Source organism: Triticum dicoccoides, chromosome 7B, assembly GCF_002162155.2.
Source record: "Triticum dicoccoides isolate Atlit2015 ecotype Zavitan chromosome 7B, WEW_v2.0, whole genome shotgun sequence".
NCBI classification, from domain to species: domain Eukaryota; kingdom Viridiplantae; phylum Streptophyta; class Magnoliopsida; order Poales; family Poaceae; genus Triticum; species Triticum dicoccoides.
Window position 1 is genome coordinate 551722344 of NC_041393.1, and position 24164 is coordinate 551746507.

The 24164-nt window shown below is 49.7% G+C and overlaps 1 pseudogene; it reads left to right on the forward strand.

The window, feature by feature from the left end:
* Positions 1–22324, forward strand: part of LOC119339107 — a 27658-nt pseudogene extending 5334 nt beyond the window's left edge.
* Positions 22325–24164: the final 1840 nt, after the last annotated feature.

Consider the following 24164-nt stretch of genomic DNA (forward strand, 5'->3'; position numbering starts at 1 on the left):
GATGCTCGCCACTCGGAGTAGATTATTAACTTAGGCGAAGCTGGTTCGCGGCTAAGCCCCCAAGTGGGAGGGATGCTCGCCACTCGTAGTAGATTTTTAACTTAGGTGAAGCTGGTTCGCGGCTAAGCCCCCGAGTGGAGGGATGCTCACCACTCGGAGTAGATTTTTAACTTAGGTGAAGCTAGTTCGCGGCTAAGCCCCCAAGTGGGAGGGATGCTCGCCACTCGGAGTAGATTTTTAACTTAGGGGAAGCAGGTTCACGGCTAAGCCTCCGACTGGGAGGGATGCTCACCACTCGGAATAGGCTTTTAACTTAGGCAAAGCTAGTTCACGACAAAGCCCCCGAGTGGGAGGGATGCACGCCACTCAAAGTAGATTTCTAACTTAGGCGAAGCTGGTTTGCAGCTAAGATACCCACTAGGGGTTCGGAACATACATCAGTGCGAGTAAAATTATTGGAAGACCACGGAGGTCATGTCTTTAACTGAGCAAACATATCATACAATACTTTTTATTACATCTTGACGACTCGGACGTCAAGTATAGAACCGACAAAGGAGATCAACATTCCAGGAATGGTGGTCGTCAATCTTCTTCACAAGATTGTATAGGTGGTAGGACCCGTTGTGCAGCACCTTGGTGATAATGAAAGGGCCTTCCCATGCGGGAGCGAGCTTATGAGGTTGTTGTTGATCCACTCGGAGCACGAGGTCTCCTTCCTGAAAAGCTCGTCCATGCACGTGTCTGGCGCGGAAATGCCGAAGGTCTTGCTGGTAAACAGTCGACCGAATCAAGACCATCTCTCGTTCTTCCTCCAGGAGGTCGAAGACGTCTTGATGTGCTTGTTCTGCTTCAGCCTCTGAACAGAGCTCCACTTGGGGTGAATTGTGGAGGAGATCACTCGGCAGCATGGCTTCAGCTCCACAAATCATGAAGAAAGGGTTGTGATCCGTGGACAGATTGGGAGTTGTCCTTAGACCCCAAAATACCAAAGGTAACTCAGTCACCCAAGCTCCTGCCACATGTTCGAGGTCCCGCATGAACCGTGGTTTCAATCCTTGAAGGATAAGACCATTTTCCCTCTCGGCCTGGCCATTCGACTGTGGATGGGCAACCGATGCATAGTCCACCCGAGTGCCTTGAGGTGCGCAAAAATTTCTGAATTCTTTTGAGTCGAAATTAGAGCCGTTTTCTGTGATGATGATGTGCTGGACTCCATATATGAAGATCAGCTCTATCATGAATCGGATGGTTGTGCGTGAGTCTAACTTCTTGATAGGCTTGGCTTCAATCCACTTAGTAAACTTATCGACTGCCACAAGCACTACAAAAAAATACACTTCCGTGATGATATGTGTTTGTCACAGTAGGTCGCGTTTTTTGTCATGCATGTACATCCATGACAAATTTATAACAGAATCAAGATAGTCATACCTGTGCTGTCGTAGAAGTGTTCCATGACATTACCAAAATTATCATCACGGAAGTGTCCACTTCGATGACGATAAATCGCGCGTCACAGAAGTGCTTTCGTCAAGGGTGACCGAACGTGGCATCCACCGTAATGGAACGCCGTTAAGCTATCGGGTCGGGTTTTGGATCCGATAACCCGTTAACAGTCCCGACCAATGGGGATTTTCCACGTGCAAAATCATCATTAGCTGGAGGAAACACATGTCGGCTCATTGTTGGGATAGGTGTCACTCATCCAATGGGCGAGACGCGCCTATGATATGTTGACACGTGGACCGACCCATCAAGTTTAAATGGGGCGGCCCAACTGAAGGCCCACAAGATTTTGCGGACCATAATGGGCCGGCCCAGCTAAAGGCCCACGAGATTTTGCGGAACATAATGGGCTGGCCCAGCTAAAGGCCCACAAGATGTTGCGGGCCATAATGGGCCGGCCCAGGTAAAGGCCCACAAGATTTTTGTGTGCCATAATGGGCTGGCCCAGGTAAAGGCCCACAAGATTCTTGCGGATCATAATGGGCCGGCCTAGCTAAAGGTCCACTAGATTTAGCCGACATTAATGGGCTGGCCCAGCTGTAGGCCCACAAGATTTTGAGGACCCTAGTAGGCCGGCCCATTAACTGGCTGCCATGTTTTGGGCCAAACGCCGACCCATATTTGATCCGGTCCATTAATGGCCTGCCACGCTCTGGGCCTAATAGTGGCTCATATGAGATCCGTCCCATTAAAAGCCTACCACGTTCTGGGCCAAATTACGGCCCAGATCATGTCCGGTCCTTTAAGAGGCTTTGGGCTCAATTATGGCCCTTATCAGATTCGACCCGTCAACTGGACACTATGCTTTTGGGCCCACTTGCTAAAGGCCCACTTAGTAATTCAGCCTGATATTAGTTTTGGCATGTTAAGGGCCCGCTTAACATTTCGGCCCTATATTAATTTCGACCTGTTAAAAGCCTGTCATATAGTTGGGCCTAACTACGGCCCGGTTTGCATCCGGCCTGCTCGCAGCCGATATCTGATTGGGCCAAACAAGGACCGAGACAATTTTGGCCTGTTAAAATCCCATGATTTGATTCGCACAATCATGGGCCAGGGTTCATTTCGGGCTGCTGCGTAACTAGTAGGAATTAAGAACAAACTTATGATAAAGAAATTATGGCATAGTAACTAAGAATAAACCTACACTATACAATAAAGGATTTAAGGTATATTACACCCACTGGGCATCGAAGTTCGCCACCAGTGATCATAAAGTGCAACGAAGAAGCAGATTACAAAAACCGGGCACCATTGCAGCGTAACAAAATAATACTGAACCGAGACCACTTCCAAGACAGTTCAAGAAAGGTTAGCCTTGCGGGGGAACTGCTACGCAAGCTGCTGAGCAAGGCTGTGAGACTGGCCTAGCATGTCGGTCATAGCTTCCAGGTGTAGCTGTTTAGCGATGAGGTTCTCATTGGTGTTCTCCACAATCTTTCTTAGAGATAGGACTTCAAGTCGAAGTTGAGTTGCAGAATGCCTTTCTACTAGAACTTGGTACTGAAGAAGTCGAACTAATTCAGACAACGAATTCTGTGAGTTTGTCTGACTGGTAGTCTCAAGTAACTTGAACACTGCATCAAGACAAGACTTTGGGGTTGTCTCTCTATCTTCAAGATGTTTTGCCTTCTTTGCTACAATATATGTTGGGTTTGTCTCTGTAACGCCCCGAGACCGACGCTCCAGATGTCTTCCTTGTTTTGCGAGTCAGCTGTGTTATTTATTTGTTTGTTGCATTTCATCATGTCATCATCTGCATCGCATCGGCACTCCGTTGTCGTCATGGTTTAAAACTTGCATTCGTCAGTCATTAACGTTTCTCCCTTTGCCTTCATCACCTTCCCTCTTGACCGCTTTGCCTTCTTTGATCATTCCAGACCAATCGGGTGTTCGCTTCCCTCTTGACCATGACCGCCTAACCCCTCTTTGCGCAGAGCATCGACCCCTTGCCCATGTCCGAAACTTCCCCGAACCCGAACCGGACTATCGTTACTGTTGGGTCCGCATCATCCTCAAACGTCTATAAAACATCTCCTTTTCTTTATTGGACTCCCTAGCCTATCTATTCTCGTCCGTCGGTTTTCGATCTTGAGATCCAAACTCTCCCCCTTCCCTATATATAGTCCACCCACATGCCTATTTGGACTAACCCTAGACCAACTCCCTAAAATTCCTCCACCCCGCCATCAGGCCAGATCCACCTCGGGATCCTCCCACCGCCAGCTCGCACCCACCATGTATCCAATCCTGCAGCCTCCACCATCCCTGGCCGTCAGATCATTGATCCAACGGCCTCCCTTGCGCCCCCTGTTTCCCCAGTGCCACGTGCCCCGCAGCTGGCCCCGATCCAGATCGAGGCGAGCTCGTCCCCGAGCCCCAGGGAGCCGCCGCTTCCCTCTCCCTTCTCGTGCTCCGCCCCATCATCGCCGCCTCTTCGGTGAGGCCTCGCGCCGCCCCATCATGCCACCTCTTCCTTCCGTTTCCTCCTTGCGTTTCCCCTCTCCAAACTCTCCCTTTTCCTCTCTGCCCCGGGATGAAGCTCCGTCGCCATGGAGCTTTGCTGTCAGCCACCTCCGCCGCTAGGGATCCCGGACGGCTCCGTCCATCCCCGTCCTTGCCACCCTCCGGCGACCTCGTCCTTCACGCGTTGCTGGAACCCCTCGACACTCTCTCGCACCTGCAAGGCATCGTCCCCTGAACTTGTCGGTTTTCCTCCTCTGCAACGAGCCGGAGTGCTCGTCTTGCTCATCCGCATCAACCCCGCGGCCCTGGCCTCAACTTGCCGCCGGATTTGTTTCCTCTCGGCGTCCACGACGAGCTCCGCCCGATCTCATGGCGCCTGAGGGAGTCCTGGATTAGGGGGTGTCCGGATGGCCGGACTATGACCTTTGGCTAGACTCCTGGACTATGAAGATACAAGATTGAAGACTTCGTCCCGTGTCCAGATGGGGCTTTCCTTGGCGTCGAAGGCAAGCTTGGCGATATGGATATGTAGATCTCCTTCCATTGTAACTGACTCTGTGTAACCCTAACCCTCTCCGCTGTCTATATAAACCGGAGGGTTTTAGTCCGTAGGACGAACAACAATCATACCATAGGCTAGCTTCTAGGGTTTAGCCTCTTTGATCTCGTGGTAGATCTACTCTTGTACTACCCATATCATCAATATTAATCAAGCAGGAGTAGGGTTTACCTCCATCGAGAGGGCCCGAACCAGGGTAAAAACATCGTGTCCCTTGTCTCCTGTTACCATCCGCCTAGACGCACAGTTCGGGACCCCCTACCCGAGATCCGCCGGTTTTGACACCGACATTGGTGCTTTCATTGAGAGTTCCTCTGTGTCGTCACCTTTAGGCCCGATGGCTCCTTCGATCATCAACAACGATGCGGTCCAGGGTGAGACTTTTCTCCCCGGACAGATCTTCGTATTTGGCGGCTTTGCACCGCGGGCCAATTTGCTTGGCCATCTGGAGTAGACTGAAAGCTACGCCCCTGGCCATCAGGTCAGATTTGGAAGTTTGAACTACACGGCCAACGTCCACGGAGACTTGATCTTCGACGGGTTTGAGTCACAGCCAAGCGCGCTGCGCTGTTACGATGGGCATGATCTAGCTCTGCCGCCGAACAGTGTCCTAGAGGCCGCACCAGTGTCCGCTCCGACCCTTAGCTCGGAGCCGACTGCACCTATCGAGGATGGGTGGCTGGACACCACCTCGGGGGCTGCAATCTCTCCGGCGATTGAGCCGAACACCATACTGTCCTTTGCGAAGCTCGTGACTTCGAGGTGCCGGACTCCTTTCCGGACTCCGAACCTTCCGCTTCCCTACTAATCGAATCTGATTGGGCGCCGATAATGGAGTTCACTACCGCGGACATTTTTCAGCACTCGCCCTTCGGCGACATTCTGAATTCACTAAAGTCTCTCTCTTTATCAGGAGAGCCCTGGACGGACTATGGTCGGCAAGGTTGGGACGCGGACGACGAAGAAATTCAAAGCCCACCCACCACCCACTTCGTAGCCACTGTCGATGATTTAACCAACTTGCTCGACTTCGACTCCGAAGACATCGACGGTATGGACGGCGATGGAGGAGACGAACAAGAACCAGCGCCTACAGGGCACTGGAAGGCCGCCTCGTCATATGACATATACATGGTGGACACCCCAAAAGAAGGGAACGACGATGGAACAATGGAGGATGACCCCTCCAAGAACAGCCTAAGCGCCGGCGTCAGTGGCGCCGCTCTAAATCCCACCACAGCAAAAACGGTGATTCCGGCACCGAAGACAATAACACCCCGAACAGTGCCGAAGACAACCCCCTCCAGCAGGATTCAGCACAGGAGGATGGAGAAGCCAGCCCTCATGAGAGAGCGGCAGACAAAGAGGTAGAGGACGATAATTACATGCCTCCCTCCGAAGACGAGGCAAGCCTCGACAACGACGAATTTGTCGTGCCTGAGGATCCCGTCGAACAAGAGCGTTTCAAACGCAGGCTCATGGCCACGGCGAGCAGCCTCAAGAAAAAACAGCAACAGCTTAGAGCTGACCAAGACTTGCTAGCCGACAGATGGACTAATGTCCTTGCGGCCGAAGAGTACGAAATCGAACGCCCCTGCGCAGGCTGCTACCTCGATTAGAGGAGGAAGCATCTAGACCTACATCACCAGTGCATGATACGGCTGACCGGCCACCTCATGGACGCGACAGAGAGGCCCCTCGGCCCTCCACTCAAGCCGCACCCCGGCGTCGCTCAAAGAATACCAAGGCACGGGGAAATGCGCCAGACCTATGAGATATATTGGAGGACTGGGCAAGGCAAACAAGATCGATCTATGGATCGCGTGGGCGCCCCACGACACGTGACGATAACCGTCATGCCGGATATGGTAAATCCGGCCGGGCCGATCACAGCAGACAAAGCTCATTTGAGCGACGTCGTGATATAGCCCAACACGGAGGCGCCGCACACCCACTATGCTTCACAGATGAAGTAATGGATCATCAAATCCCCGAGGGTTTCAAACCCGTAAACATCGAATCATACGATGGCACAACAGACCCTGCGGTATGGATTGAGAACTATCTCCTTCATATCCATATGGCCCGCGGAGATGATCTACACGCCATCAAATACCTCCCACTCAAGCTTAAAGGACCAGCTCGGCATGGGCTTAACAGCTTGCCAGCGGAATCAATTGGTTGTTGGGAGGACCAGGAAGCCACATTCCTCGACAACTTCCAGGGCACCAATGTGCGACCACCAGACGCCGATGACCTAAGCCACATAATCCAGCAGCCAGAGGAATCGGCTCAGCAATTCTGGACACGGTTCCTAACAAAGAAAAATCAAAATAGTCGACTGTCCGGAAGCAGAGGCCCTTGCAGCCTTCAAGCATAACATCCATGACGAGTGGCTTGCCCGGCACCTAGGACAGGAAAATCCGAAATCTATGGCAGCCCTCACGACACTCATGACTCGCTTTTGCGCGGGAGAAGACAGCTGGCCAGCTCGTAGCAATAACATGACCAAGGTCCCTGGTAATTCGGATACCAAGGACAGCATAGGCAGGTCGCGTCGCAACAAGCAAAAGCGCTGCATTAACGGCAACAATGCTGAGGATACGACAGTTAATGCCGGATTCAGAGGCTCTGAACCCGACCAGTGGAAAAAGCCATTCAAAAGAAATGCTCAGGGCCCGTCCAATTTGGACCGAATTCTCGATCGCTCGTGCCAGATACACGGCACCCCCAAAAAACCAGCCAACCACACCAACAGGGATTGTTGGGTGTTCAAGCAGGCAGGCAAGTTAAACGCCAAAAACAATGACAAGGGGCTGCATAGCGATGACGAGGAGGAGCCCCGGCCGCCGAAAAATAGGGGACAAAAGGGTTTCCCCCCACAAGTGCGGACGGTGAACATGATATATGCAACCCACATACCCAAAAGGGAGCGGAAGCGTGCACTCAGGGACGTATATGCGTTTGAGCCAGTCGCCCCAAAGTTCAACCCATGGTCCTCCTGCCCGATCACTTTTGATCGAAGGGACCACCCCACTAGCGTCCGCCATGGCGGATTCGCCACATTGGATTTAGACCGAATCATTGACGGATTTCACCTCACTAGAGTCCTTATGGACGGCGGCAGCAGCCTGAACCTGCTTTATCAGGATACAGTGCGAAAAATGGGCATAGATCCCTCAAGGATTAAACCCACAAAGACGACCTTTAAAGGCGTCATACCAGGTGTAGAGGCCAACTGTAGAGGCTCAGTTACACTTGAGGTGGTCTTCGGATCCCCGGATAATTTCTGAAGCGAGGAGTTAATCTTTGACATAGTCCCGTTCCGCAGTGGCTATCACGCACTGCTCGGACGAACCGCATTTGCAAAGTTCAATGCGGTGCCGCACTACGCATACCTCAAGCTCAAGATGCCAGGCCCTCGAGGAGTCATTACGGTCAATGGAAACACCGAACGCTCTCTCCGGACGGAGGAGCATACGGCGGCCCTCGCGGTGAAGAACAAAGTAGCCTGTCAAGGCAATTCTCCAGTCCGGCCATTAAACGTCCGGACACCGTCAAGCGCGCCCAGAGTAACCTACAACAAGACCGCCTGGCACATTCTGAGCACGCGTAGCAATGCGGCCCTCACCCCAGCCCTCGCGAAATTGCGAAACCAGTACTGTGCGTACATAACTACGCTCTGGAAATACCATGGGCATAGGGGGAGGGACACGACCACGGCATGCTCAAAATACGGCTCAACTGCACAAGGGGCTCCCGATTTGGTCATTCTTTTTTTCTTTCTTTCTTACTTTCAGGACTCCACTTTCCAGAAGGCCTGTCCGGCAGCATAATCACCAAACACATGATGCAACAGCCAGGGAGGCAGAAAGCTACGTCGAGTGTCCAGGTGATCTCTATAACGAGTAGTATACTTGTTTCACACATAACCCCACAGCTCGCCCCTGGAGGGGGGACATGTTAAATCGTCCCATCTCTTGCGTATCGCACTATTTGTATCGTTCCGCTTTTATCGCAGGTTTTCGAATAAACAATGCATAGCTTCTGTCTATTATCACATTATCTTTTTTATATATAAAAATATGTCCAGTTATGACATTATGCAACCATACACTTTGGTACGGCCAGTACACCAGGGGCTTACGCACCCCAGAATATGGTGTGAGAAGTCCGAACACTCTCATGAGTGCGGCACCCCGAACTTATAGCATTATATGCATCGGCTCCGAATCATGTCTTGGGTCAATAGTTGGGTTTGCCCGGCTCCCATGTTTTGGTACCTTACGTTCCGTTATATCGGCTAAGGTAGCACTCGGAGAACCACTGCGATTGTGCCCCAATTGAGCCGGGCTGAGCACCTCAGTGGAGAAAGCTAAAACTGACCGTCATGATAAGGCGAGAGCTGGTCGCTATTCGAGAGGTTTTCGAGTCCCTAAAGACTTATGCCGCTTAGAGCGAGGAGTCGGCTTTGTCCGGCCTAGGCGTGGATAGCGCCCCGAACTCGGTCTTTCGAATACTAGGGGCTTCGCAGAAATTTAAAATTATAGAATTCTATGGCTAAGTGAGAGTGTTCAAGCATTATAGTCCGATTGCCTTGTTCGTTGTGTTGAGCGCCTCCCTCGAAGGACCCAGTAATGGGAAAAAGAGCGCTCAAGTTTATCCCGGACACCCCAGCACTCGCGGCATGGGAGCAGAAGCCAACGACTCGCCATCTCTCAATTTTGAGAAACGGCCGCACAGAAGGTAATATTTTAAATTCAAAAGCATTGCTTAGCGCATATGAAACAAGTTTTCTGTGTACAGGATCACAAATGCGAGTTTACTCAAAAATTACATCTTTGGGGCACTCATCCGCGATACGGCGGGCACCCTTCAGGACGCCCTCATAATACATCTCGGGCTTGCGATGCTCCTTGCCCGGCGGTGGTCCATCCGTCACAAGCTTCTCAGCGTCCATCTTGCCCTAGTGCACTTTAGCACGGGCAAGGGCCCTACGGGCACCTTCGATGCATACAGAGCGCTTGATGACTTCAAGCCTTGGACAGGCATCCACCAGCCGCCTTACCAGCCCGAAGTAGCTTCCAGGCATGGCTTCCCCGGGCCACAGCCGGACTGCGAGACCCTTCATGGCCTGTTCGGCCACCTTATGGAGCTCGACCAGCTGCTTCAGCTGGTCACTCAAGGGCACCGGGTGTCCGGCCTCAGCATACTGAGACCAGAACACCTTCTCCGTCGAGCTTCCCTCCTCGGCTCGGTAGAATGCGGCTGTGTCGGACACACTCCGGGGAAGATCTGCGAATGCTCCTGGAGAGCTTCGGACTCTGGTAAGTAACAAGTAATTCACTTTCGCGTGCTTGCTTTGCATAAAGAATGCCTTACCTGCCGCTATCTTCTTCATCACCTCAATTTCCTGGAGGGCTTTTTGGGCTTCGGCCTTGGCAGATTTGGCGCTCTCAAGCGCCGAGGCGAGCTCGGACTCTCGAGTCTTCGAGTCACGCTCCAAACTCTCGTATTTTTCCACGAGAGCCCGGAGCTCTTGCTGCACCACTGCCACCCGCGCCTCCTGCTTCTCTCGCTCGGTGCGCTCCACGGCCGCATTGTTTTCGGCCTTGGACAGCGCTTCCTTCAGGGTCGCCACCTCGTTCGTGGCCCTTGCATACCCACGTTGATCCTGTCATCATTTTTTGCAACCACATTTTTATATACTTGCATAAGGTATTACTCACCTTCCTTGTCCTCGAGCTGCTTCTTGGCAAGGCCGAGCTCGTCCTCGGACCGCTCGAGGCTCTGCTTCAATACATTCACCTCCGTAGTCAATGCGGCAGAGGTCAGTAGCACAGCCTGCATTCCCATATTGACACACTTATGTTAGACTCCTAAGTATGTCTTTTTCGATCCTCAGTTCGGCTTTTCTTTCCGAACACCAAACTGAGCATCAGGGGCTACTGTCTATGCGGTAATATTTTTACATATCTTAAATACGTACCTCAAAGCCTGTTAGGAGGCTGGCACAGGCTTCGGTCAGCCCGCTCTTGGCGGACTAAACCTTCTGGATCACCGCACTCATAATAGTATGGTGCTCCTCGTCGATGAAGGCGCCGTTAAGCACCTCCAGCAGATTATCCGGTGCCTCTGGTTGGATGGAGGTCACCAGCATCGTAGGCTTGCCCTTCTTAGTAAGGGGCCGCCTGATGGATGCCAGAACCGTTGATGGTTCCGGTGCGGTGTCCGGCCTAGGGCCGGACTTAGAGCCCTTAGGGGTTTTATCCCCTTTTCGCCTGGAGTCCGGGAGGTCACCTTGCGGCGCCTCCAGGACCATCTCCTCCTGGCTTGGCTCCTTTTGGGACGCCACCTCGGTGTCATCCACGGCGCGAGGAGAGGAGGCGGTCGGAAGTGAAGTGTTGTTCACATCCGACGAACCCAGGGAACTGCTCGACGAAGCGTCGAGCCCGGCCTTGGGCGGACTGCATGATTATATTCGACGTCAGAAGGTACTGTGCAACAACGGAACGCCATGAGTTACTCTGGTATCCTGAGACTTACGATTTCGACAGGGGCTTGGCCTTGGGTGGCCACTCTTCTTCGCCGTCGTCGGTGTAGGTGGAGTAGTCCGGAGGGAGGGTCCTTCCGTTCTTGGACCCTCCGGCCTCCCCAGTTGGGGCGGCCTTCCTTTTCTTCTCTCCCCCCGCTGGGGGAGAGACCTCTCTTTCCTCCTCCTCGTCTTCACGGGAGGAGTCCGCCTCGGAGTCATCGGACGATGAGTCCAGCACCACCTGGCGTTGGGAACTCTTTCGAGTTCCCGTGGCCTGCTTCTTGGCCTTCTTCTCCGGCACCGCGTAAGGTGCCGGGGCCAGCAGCCCAGTCAAGTGGGCATCCGCTGGGTCTTCTGGCAAGGGAGCCAGACAGTCAATCTGCCCGGACATCCTCTACCAATCCTATCAAAGATAAGGGAGTTTAGATCCCGCATAGAGTCAAACTATGAAAACAAGTGTCCCGTCAAGGGCAAAATAACTTACCGCGTTGGCTTGATGCTGCGCGCTGAATCCGCGATCCTCGGTAGCGGATGCGGGAGCCTCGGCGCCCTTGAACAGCACCTTCTAGGCATCTTCGTACATAGTGTCGAAGAGCCTGCTCAGGGTTTGGTGCTGCGCCGGATCAAACTCCCACAAGCTGAAAGCTTGTTGTTGGCATAGGAGGATCCGGCGGATGAGCATGACCTGGACTACATTGACGAGTTTGAGCTTTTTGTTCACCAGGTCTTGGATGCAGGATTGGAGTCCGGTCCTCTCTTCTGAATTACCCCATGACAGGCCCGTCTCTTTCCAGGAGGTGAGCCTTGTAGGGAAGTTAGATCAGAATTCGGGGGCCACTGCCCATTTAGGGTCATGCGGCTCGGTGATGAAGAACCACCCCGATTGCCACCCCTTTATGGTCTCCACGAAGGAGCCCTTGAGCCATGTAACGTTGGGCATCTTGCCCACCATGGCGCCTCCGCACTCCGCTTGTTGGCCGCCCACAACCTTCGTCTTGACACTGAAGGTCTTCAGCCATAAGCCGAAGTGGGGCTTGATGCGGAGGAAAGCCTTGCACATGACGATAAACGCCGAGATGTTGAGGACGAAGTTCGGGGCCAGATCGTGGAAATCCAGGCCTTAGTAGAACATGAGCCCCCGGACAAATGGGTGAAGTGCAAAACCTAGTCCATGGAGGAAGTGGGTGAGAAACACCACCCTCTCATGGGGCCTGGGGGTGGGGATGATCTGCCCCTTGTCGGGAAGCCAGTGCGCGATGTCATTAGACAAGTATCCGGCCTTCCTCAGCTACTTGATGTGTCCCTCCATGACGAAGGAAACCATCCACTTACCTCCCGCTCCGGACATGGCTGGAGATGGTCGAGGTGAGATGTGCGGACTTCGGCGCTGGAGCTCGAGTGCGCGAAAATGGATAAGCAAAGGAGGAAGAAGGCGTAGATGGAAAAGGTGGATCCTTATCCCCTTATATGGGCGGACGAAACTATGCGTCCCCACCACCTTGGCAAAACTCGCTTATCTCCCAAGCGCCGTAAATTAATGGCACGGTTGGGTTACCCACGTCCGTATTGATGAGAATCCCGGAATAAGGGGACACAATCTCTGCTTTGGCAAGACGTGCTAAGGAAACTACCTCGCTAAACACACTGAGGCGGGACAGTAAAAACGATTCAAATAAAGGCTTGGCCGTGGTTTGTTGACACGCTGCAGAATACGTCAGCAAATTGGATTTGCGTAAATATTATTCTCTCTATGGTGTTATGTGGAAATTATTTTGCAGAGCCGGACACTGTCCTTGTGTTCAAAATCTTCTATGAAGTATTCGGAGGAGGAACCCGCCTTGCAATGCCGAAGACAATCTGCGCGCCGGACTCGTCGTCATTGAAGCCTGGTTCAGGGGCTACTGAGGGAGTCCTGGATTAGGGGGTGTCCGGATGGCCGGACTATGACCTTTGGCCGGACTCCTGGACTATGAAGATACAAGATTGAAGACTTCGTCCCGTGTCCGGATGGGACTTTCCTTGGCGTAGAAGGCAAGCTTGGCGATACGGATATGTAGATCTCCTTCCATTGTAACCGACTCTGTGTAACCCTAACCCTCTCCGGTGTCTATATAAACCGGATGGTTTTAGTCCATAGGACGAACAACAATCATACCATAGGCTAGCTTCTAGGGTTTAGCCTCTCTAATCTCGTGGTAGATCTACTCTTGTACTACCCATATCATCAATATTAATCAAGCAGGAGTAGGGTTTTACCTCCATCGAGAGGGCCCGAACCTGGGTAAAAACATCGTGTCCCTTGTCTCCTGTTACAATCGATCCGCCTAGACGCATAGTTCGGGACCCCCTACCCGAGATCCGCCGGTTTTGACACCGACAGTGCCCTTCACCTTGCGCGTACTGCAGTCCACCGGCCATGGAGGCCATCGTGCCGGCCCTCAAGCACGTCGCCCGCTCTCCTCCCTCGCCTTAGACGCGTCGCCGACCTCTGCTTCCCCTGCTCCAGACCGAGGCGCCCCAGTTCCGCGCCTGCTGGTCGCCGAAACGAGCAGGAGCTCTTCCATGGCGCCTCCTTCCGCTTTCCCCCTGTTGCAGAACTCCATCGCCCCTGCTCATCTTCACCTCGTGCATGGACCGACCGCTGCTTCAGTAGATGATTTCTCCGATCCCGGCGCTCCATCTTCGACCGAAGCAAGGGATGCCCAGCGCCGCTCGCCGCCGTCCGCCAAGCTCCTCGCCGCCGCGCCAAGTCCCCTGCCTCACCATCACCTGCCGTGGCCTCTGCTTCCTCTACAACGAGCAGGTCGCTTGTCCCGCGCCCTGCGCATTGACCAGCCGCTGCTGCGTCCCGATCGAGTGCCTGGGGCGGCCTCGCCTTGTGCCTCATCGTGGCCCAGCAAGGCGTTGAGGCCCAGCCTCTCCAATAGCCTGTCTCCTCTCTGAACGGGCCGAGGCCCAATGTGAGCAGCTCCCTAGCTCTGTTCCAGATCCAGCCCGTTACGTGTTTTTTTTCCGTCCAGCTATTTTCCTATTTACTCCAGGATTTCCAGTTTTGCAGAAAAACCCTCATACTTCATGCATATAATAACTCATTAACCGAGCATCGTGTTAAAATGTTTCATATATGAAAAATGCTTAGAATCTTGTCTAGTTTTATAATATCCAACTTTCATCCATGTTTAACATGTTTAAAATGTTGTTTGATTAATTTTGCTCTATTGCCATGCTAAAATGATTTTTTCATAACTAAATAACCGTAGCTCCAAATTTAATAATCTTTATATGTAAATGGGGTAAAAAAATGCCTAGTTTAACATGGTGGCTTTACTTTGCATGTTTAATAACTCTAAAATTGTGTATAGGGCAGAACAGCACCAAATCCATATTTTGCACATGAGGTCTTTCTGGAATTGTTGTTTATTATTTCCGGCCTCATTTAAACTTGCCTAAATAGTTAGTTTAATTATGCTTCACCTCTTGCCATGTTAATCAACATTTAACTTTGTTGGGTTCATAAACGAGTGAGATCTAAATATTTGTTGTGGTGTTTCATTAATATGCAACTTGTTGCATATTGAGCTCCAGTTAATTCGCAGTGTTGTTTGTTGCACTTTGCCATGTCACGCCTCATTAAACCGGACACGCATCATACTTGGTTGTGCATCATGCCATGATTATGTGATGGTTGTTTACCATGTTGTTTGCTTCTTTCTGGTGTTGCCTCTTCGGGTTAGTTCCGATAACGTCGCGTTTGTAAGGATTCGTTCGACTTCGTCCGTTTGTCTTCTTCATGGACTCATTCTTCTTCCTTGCAGGATCTCAGGCAAGATGACCATACCCTCGAAATCACTTCTATCTTTGCTTGCTAGTTGCTCGCTCTTTTCCTATGCCGCGCTACCTACCACTTGCTATATCATGCCTCCCTTATTGCCATGTCGAGCCTCTAACCCACCTTTCCTAGCAAATCATTGTTTGGCTATGTTACCGCTTTGCTCAGCCCCTCTTATAGCGTTGCTAGTTGCAGGTGAAGTTGAAGTTTGTTCCATGGTGGAACATGGATATGTTGGGATATCACAATATCTCTTATTAAATTAATGCATCTATATACTTGGTGAAAGGGTGGAAGGCCCGGCCTTATGCCTGGTGTTTTGTTCCACTCTTGCTGCCCTAGTTTCCGTCATATCGGTATTATGTTCCCGGATTTTGCGTTCCTTACACGGCTGGGTGATTTATGGGACCCCCTTGATAGTTCGCTTTGAATAAAACTCCTCTAGCAAGGCCCAACCTTGGTTTTACCATTTGCCACCTAAGCCTTTTTCCCTTGGGTTCTGCAGACTCAAGGGTCATCTTTATTTTAACCCCCCGGGCCAGTGCTCCTCTGAGTGTTGGTCCGAACCGAGCAGCCTGCGGGCCACCACGGGGAAACTCGAGGCCTGGTTTTACTCGTAGCTTGACTTATCCGGTGTGCCCTGAGAACGAGATACGTGCAACTCATATCCAGATTTGTCGGCACATCGGGCAGCTTAGCTGGTCTTGTTTTACCATTGTCGAGATGTCTTGTAACCGGGATTCCGAGACTAATCGGGTCTTCCCGGGAGAAGGAATATCCTTCATTGACCGTGAGAGCTTATAATGGGCTAAGTTGGGACACCCCTGCAGGGTATTATCTTTCGAAAGCCGTGCCCGCGGTTATAGGAAGATGGGAATTTGTTAATGTCCGGTTGTAGAGAACTTGACACTTGACTCAATTAAAATACATCAACCGCGTGTGTAGCCGTGATGGTCTCTTTTCGGCAGAGTCCGGGAAGTGAACACGGTTCTTGTGTTATGGTTGTGCGTAAGTAGTTTCAGGATCACTTCTTGATCACTTCTAGCTTCACGATCGTGCATTGCTTCTCTTCTCGCTCTATTTTGCGTATGTTAGCCACCACATATGCTTAGTGGTTGCTGCAACTCCACCTCTTTACCCCTTTCCTACCCATAAGCTTAAATAGTCTTGATCTCGCGGGTGTGAGATTGCTGAGTCCTCGTGACTCACAGATTCTATCACAACAGTTGCAGGAGCCGTCGATCCCAATGCAAATGATGCAACTGAGCCCAAGTGGGAGCTCGATGAAGATTGTGTTTGTTGTGTTGTTTCTTTTATTGTTGATCAGTAGTGGAGCCCAGTTGGGACGATCGGGGATCTAGCAGTTGGGTTATCTTCCTTTTCATTTGTTTTTCCGTAGTCGGACTATGTGTGTACTCTGATGATGTATGTTTAATTCATGTATTGTGTGAAGTGGCGATTGTAAGCCAACTCTTTATCCCATTCTTGTTCATTACATGGGATTGTGTGAAGATGGCCCTTCTTGCGACAAAACCACCATGCGGTTATGCCTCTAAGTCGTGCCTCGACATGTGGGACATATAGCCGCATCGTGGGTGTTACAGTCTCATAGCCTTCAGCAGACTTGTGCATGCCATCAGGCATATCACCCTGAAACAAAGCACAGAGATGACAAGTTTTGCATGTGTATAAACAAAGATGATAACTGTTCTGTCAATTCTATCCAATTTCAAATTAGAAAAATATAGAGTAAGTTCAAAATATCAATAGCATAATTTGGCATTATTCATAATGCGGGGAGCTTCACCACACTACTGGATTACCATGTCAACATAACAAGCATAGATGAAGGGTAAAGAAAATAATTGTATCTATTTTGGATAATGTGCATGGCATGTTGTTCATATCATCAGCCACATAAGTAAGATAAAACAGGAGATGACAAGGTGAAAACGTGGGCTGCTTCATCACACACTGGATTATAGATCCACAAAAACAAGCATACATATAGGGAGTATTAAGTAATGTGCATGGTATGAGTAAGGAATTTGGTTTTACAAGTAAAACTTAGAACTTACGGTTCTTACGAACATGCATTTTGGTAGAAACAATAAACTAAACAGCACTAAACGATAGGGAGTATGAGCAAATTAAACAGCAGTTGAGGATAAAGGCTTTAGAAGGACTGACTTACATTAACAGTTAAACCAGCTTTATAATGCCCTTCTCCATGTCAAGGGAAGGATAACTCAAGAATTTCAGCACATAATCTTCTTCATAAGCATTGCCTGTACTCTACATTTTGTAGAGAGTAATTATAGATATGATAATACTGGAAGGGATAGAGGATAATGAAGATAAGAAGTAGACTGATGCTACATAATCAACTACTAATCCCTGGAAGTACAAGCATTACAGGACAAAATGTACTGACAAGAGCAATGGGCTACACTTCTGCACTGGCATTATCTGTGTATTCTACTTGTTGGTAAGATTAAATATAGATCTGATCTTTTTTAGTAAATGGTGGGCGAGGGAGATAAGATGCAGAATGCTACAAAATGAACCAATCCCTCTTCCCATAATACAAGAGTGTTTTGAACACTGGTGTACTGTACAAAACGTTCTTATATTATGGGACGGAGGGAGTAGCTGTTAATGTAAGTACAGTGATAGACCACGTTCAGTCCTTACAAGAGGACTACAGAGCTAAATCTCTTCAAAAGCATTGGGTTGATTCTAAATTTATGTAAGAGTCCATACGGATCTTATAATGTCCACCAAATGGACGATTACGAGGCTAACATGTGGAGTGATGCTACATAATCAAACATCGATGAAAGTAAGTATGGTCATACAGGGCAAGAGGTACTCACAAGAGCAATGCAGTGTGCAGTATAGTTGCAAGATTCTGTGGTCCCTTGAGAACGAATGTTCTTCTGCTAACAGTTTTCGTACAAGTGAGACATTAATGCAAATGCAGAAATGTAGTTCAAATTGTGATGTGATATCATAGACAGTACCTTACGCTGCAACCGAGACCAATGTGTAACAAGATTATTCCAGTCACCGTCGGATAAATGTAGCACCGGAGACTTTACAAAAATTTAGTTCAGAGGCTTGCCATCGAAGTGCGCTTGCCTTAGGTAGGAATGATACTTCATCAACGAGTGCTTGAAAAGCGCAACCAACCCTTGCTCGTCATCACAATCCAGTTTGCTCCTCGCCTATTTAAAAGAATGAAATCTTGTGACTTCTGTCAGCAGAAACATATGCAGTAATGACCATGAATAACATTAGTACATTACTTACGGGTAAGTTGCGGAGGAAGACTGGAAATTGTTCTGTGTCTGCGGTATAATCTTTCCATGAAGGAAAGATGCGCACAAAGTTCCTGACAACAACATAAGCTTCGTCTTCTAAACTCGGAAGAAATGGAACATGGGTCCTATTTGCTGCAATTGGGGCTCTCTCTGGTTCGAAAAGGGATTTGGCAACTGGATTTGGTGTAGTCTTTGCTGGAATGGGGTTTTTACGTCGTACAGCTGGTGCTATGTCAACTGGCATAATCATACTATTTGCTGCAGTTGGGGTCTGCTGAGTTGGGGCATCAGAAATGACCAGTGTAGTAGGGCTAGAGTCTGCTAGAGTTGGGGTATTTTGTGGGTCAGGTGATATTGCAACTACACCTAATGGGCTATTTGATTTATCAGGTGCCACTACCTTTCCAAATACTTTGCTTGTGCTCCTCCACGATCAGCAATCGCCCTCTTCCTTTTGAACGTCTGATACACAAGAACAACATTTGAATGGATAAATATGGTATGATGACAGATGGAATATGTAATGAAAATGGATAGGCAGGGCGTATTCACATACATGATGTGTAAACTAAGCTAATGGCAGTTCAACAAAGTAGAAGCAATGCAAAGCATCAGTTGCAAGATATGTGCGAGCAATGTAACCTTGGAAAGTTAGAGCAAGTACCTTGATGGGTGAATAAGATAGGGCATCTTCCTTTGACTCCTCCACTAGGGAGCTACATTGACTTAGGTCTCCCTCTAGATCAGAATCACTGTTAGGATCATATTCTGAGCATGAATCTGTAGGTGGAGAGCATTTGCATTGCATTGCATCCAGACTTGATTTCAGTCCCTTAAAGCCAAGTTTGACAGTCATGGCATTGTTCTGCTTTATTCTTTTCATGCGCGCAAGCTCATAATCATTATGATGCTGTTCAGAATCCGAGATTCATGAAAACATAAAAAGTAGTCAGATTATCTATGGAATGCATTGCGGATTCAACTCGGAGAGTGTCTCCCTATAAACCCCTGCATATGCAAAGTTCACCTCCCCAACCGTGCTGACCAGACCACACACAGAAATACAAACCCCTTATGTCTCTATAACAGGCAGGCACACATTTCAAAACTGAAGTAGGAACATTAGAATCATATGAAATTCGTATTTGAACAAATAAACTAAGCAATTATGAGTGGCGTAATGTTTAGCTTCAAGGATGGACTGTTGGTAGTGCGACACAAAGCAAGTAGGCAGATTGTATTCCATGTAAAAGATCGAAACTTATGTAAAAGCTAGAAATGACACTTTCTTTCTATACAATGTAGTGTTCGTTACCCACACATGATGGAAAAGATCACATAGAGAAATACTATTCACTCATGTCTACGGTTCCAGTATTTAGAAACAGGGTGGCCCACCCTAAAAGAATATTGACAACAAATATGACAAGGCAAGCATAGATGTAGTGACTCAATCATTTACTTGTGAGCTTACTAGGACAAGTATGCAAAATTATAACTGCAGTAAGAGACCGTCCAAAATCTGAATGAAGAAGTTTGTCTAGAACTTATTGTTTGCAACTAATCGACGTGAATAATTAGATATTATATCAAATGAGTAAGAAAGACATGTAAAATTGTCAACAAACCTAGCTTGCAATAGTAATCTGGGTCAATGTCACTACGACCAACAATCCAAAATGACTAGTTTCTGTTCCGAGGGCCGGAATTTTGAAAACCCTGTGAACTTTAGAGGTACTAAAGATTACCGAAATACATCTGAGCCATTAAGTGTAGGTAGCACTAAGCACACAACAAACCCTAATGACAGTCCTACCTAATGAGTAATGAATCAATTAGAAAATGAGTGATGAGGAGTGGCTGCTGAGTATTGAGGACGTATCTCAGGATAAATCGGGTTGGCTTGGTGGGTGCTGCACGCCTGAGCCCTGAACGGACTGGGAAGGTAGGCAAGGCGGCGCGCCCGGGCAGCGGTGACGCTGTTGGGCGAGCGGCTACTGGCCTCCTATTAGTTCGGCGTCTCCTCCTAGAGTCATGTCGTCCGGGGACGGCAAGTCGCCGGCGAGGCAGGCGGCTGGGGGCGAGTAGAGATCGGAAGCGCGCAGCAGAACAGAGGGGAATCGGGGGCCTGGGATGACCCAAAATCCCAGGGTGGACCGGCCCACCGTGGGAACCCTGTAGAGATACACACCCAAGCGGCGAACATGCATTTTCGAAACTAATTTAGGAACATTTAGCTGACCAATTACACACCCAAGTTAAGATCTATTTTCTGGTTGAGATCAAAAAGTTGAGGAGATATGAAGTACCACCTCTCTTGCGGCGCCGTGTAGGCATCGGGGGTGCGATGGCTGTCGGTGGCGTTGAAGCAGATCTGCGACGGTAGACGGGTGCATCGGGGGATAAGTCCCGTTGCGGTGGAAGAGAAGGTCATGTGAGAGGCCCCGGCAAAAAGGACGACGGCGCCGATGAAGCGAAAGGACCCGATGCAAGGCTATTGGTCTGTCGTCGTGGATGAGAAACGTCCATCTCTAGCAGTGGACGATGCGGTCTTGGTAGGCGCTCCAGCATGGTGGAGGACGGTGGCAATGGATGTGGTGGAGGACGGCGGCGATGGATGGGGTGGCGGACGGAGGCTGGTGTGGGGATGGGGTGTTCTAGCGCCAACGGTGTATGAATGGGGAAATAGAGGGGAGGGGGAGGATCTCAAACTTTGCGACGCGCTTCTCTGAAATGGAGGAAAGTTACGAACTTATCCCCCGTTTAAAATTTCCGACATCGTGTCGGTTGGGGATAGGACGGTAATCTCGCATCTCCCAAATATTTGCCGATAACTATTTCAGGCGAGGAGAGGGTGTTTTGCCGCCCACGGTTGGCACCCACGGTGTATGAACGGGGCTGACAGGAAGGGCGGTTGTGTCACTTCTGATGGAAGTTACACATCTGCCCCTATTTAAAATAGAGAAAAATTCACTATATGTCCCAAAACTTGAGCCGACTGACACTTTAGTCACTGTACTTCAAAATACATTAAATACCATCCATATACTTGCTCTAGGGGTTCACTTCGGTCCATATATATGATTTTGTGTACGTATACGCTGATTTGGCGGTGGTCAACTCGAGCCACGAGGCGTTGACTGCCAGGTCCTCTAAGCCGCTTGAATACGCAGGAAAGCAGGGTTTTAATTGCAAAATTGCCAGTAATAAAACAGTTGCTTCCCACCGACACTCCTCCCCGATCCGCTCCCGCCGAAGCAACTCGTCGTCGATCGCCACGCACACCCCCATCGCACGCGCCGTGCACCTGGCCCACCCGCTCCGTCGCCCTGTCATAGCCGAGGTCGTAGAAGATGGAGCCAAGGCCGGCGCCAGCAAGCAGCGAGTGGAGCGCATCGACGGAGCCATGATGGAACACGGAGTTGGCAGCGAGCAGGAGCACGGCGTCGAACATATTGATGATGTGCGCGCTGGGCTGGTGGATGCTAAGCACTACGATGCGCCCGCACGACTTGGCCTTGGCCCGGAGCGCGCCCATGATCTGGAGCGCGACCGCGCTGTCGAGGCCCGACGTGGGCTCGTCGAGCACCAGCACGGCGGGGTCGCGCACGACCTCGACACTGATGGACACGCGCTGGCGCTCTCCGCTGCAGGGGTCCTTGACCCTGGCATCTGCGATGCGAGCGAGCGCAAGGTCATCAACGAGCGCGTCAACCGCGCCGGGGTCCTATGCGTCCGGGCCGAGGCGGAGGCGCGTGCTGAAGTGGTGCGTCTCGCGCACTATGAGCAGCGGGAAGACGATGCCGCGCTGGGTGGCGTAGCCCCAGAGGCGGCGAACGGCCGCAGCCCGTGGCGTCCACGGGCGAGCCATTGACGTGGAGGTCAGTAGGAGGGGAGGATCTGGTCTCAAGGCGGCCGGAGAGGATCTCGAGCGGCATGGACTTGCCGGCGCTGGGGCCGACGATGGCGAGCAGCTCGCCGGGGCTCGCGCGGCAGCTGGCATTGTGGAGCACTAGGCGGCACTGGCTGCTGCGGCTCACCGGCGGAGGTGCATGCGCAGCAGGGTCGCCGGCGGCGTCAAGGAGGTGGTTACAGAATCCTGAAATAAAATATCGACCATTAAATACTTTCTCTCCGAAGAAGATTGATAAATCAAAAGGCACTTGCCAAATGGAAGAAGGAATTAAATAAATTCCTTAAGAGTTGACTCGGGCTTCTCACATCATCACCGTGTTTGCATTTATCGCTCCACCACATCTCACCTCTGCTGTCGAGCAAGCCGGTGCTGTTGCCGGTAACCGTGAGCCCGTCAATCTGGTAGAACATCAGCCAATAGTTCTTCTTATCGCTCCATGCACCCACCGGCGGCGCCGTAATTGTGCCCATGGCCTGCGACAACCAAAGCAAGTTTTCCAGACCGTCAGGTGAAGCCAAAACACGACCCAGATCAGGAAGGACAGACGAGCGGTGCGTGCCTGGATGGTGATTCTGGTGGAGGCGCATGGCCCACTGAACCTGGTGAGGCCGACGAGGAATGACTTTGCCGCCGGCACGAGCAGCGTCGTCGACGAGCCGATACTCAAATTCAGAAACTAGAATCCAGTCTAAGGTGAATTCAAATATTTGGAACACTTCATGTCCAACTCAAATGTCACACGCAACATAATGTGTACTCCCATTTAGATATGAACACAAGCGATGTATCAAGATTCAAATACCGAGTCAATCAACCAAGAATGTACAGAACTAACAGACATATAAACACTTATAGAGTATATGGATCAATAATATCAACTAACATACATAAGCCAGACCGCTGTACTTTTTTTTGGCTACAACAGCATCCTTTTTTTAGCCAGCATCTTGGCCCTTTCCGATGCGTGCCACTTATGGTCCATCTATACTACTACTATTGCTGAATGCACATTCAGCCCGATTGGCATATTTGTAGTTCTGGCACAACAATCCAAATGAAATGTCTCCGAGTCTTATCAATTAATATAGACTTGTGCTCAAATAAAATTACAAACCAATAAACAAAAAAAAACAATTATTACATGATCTCTAAAACAAATGGTTTGATTGATTACATGAATAGACAACACAAAGGTTATTCAACTATGGAAAGAACATTTCACCTATGATTTACCAAGTAGGAATTTAATTTCCTTTTTTCCTTCAGGACCTTAACAATCTGGTCAGTCTCAGCTTGCTTCGTTTTGAAATCCACCAAATATTTAATGGTTGTCTTGAGTACTGCTTGTGATTGTGCTGTTTGCTTCCTCAATATGTCAACTTCATCTCTAAGTGCAGAAGCAGAATCTATTTCTACCACTAGTTTAGCCTCTAGAGCATCAGCAATTGTCAATTCATAATGCACAATTGGGCCGGTGCCACTGCTGTGGGATGATGCAACGTCCATGGGGACCTCGCTCTTTGATCTTGGGCTAACCTGTTTTGCCATTAAAGTTCCGATTGGATTCAGAAAAGTTGAAGTTAGCAAAACATCTCAACTGGGAGTTATAATAGCAAACCAGTTAAACAAACAAGGAATTAAAGAGTTTCAATTGGATGCTGAAAAGTAGTTATTAACATCATTGTAACCCGCTGTTGCAGCAGCAAAGCAGTTAAACAAACAAGTAGATATTTAAGTTAAGGCAAACAGGTAATTCTTAACAGTAAGTATCAAACACATAGATAGGCGCAGTCTACAATATGATTAACAGGCTGTGCCATTATGTAATCAGTAGCAAACTAAATTAAGGCAAGCAACGTAATTGAACAATTTTCCAATAAGTGGCTAACTAAAATTCCGAGAAGAAGGTAACTGAACTTACGCTAGTTCTTTGTACATGCACACTGCAACTTCTTTTTTGCTTACAAGGTTGTACGAAGGAGTCCATGGCATCAATTGCTTGGATACGCAGTACCAATACTTCTTTC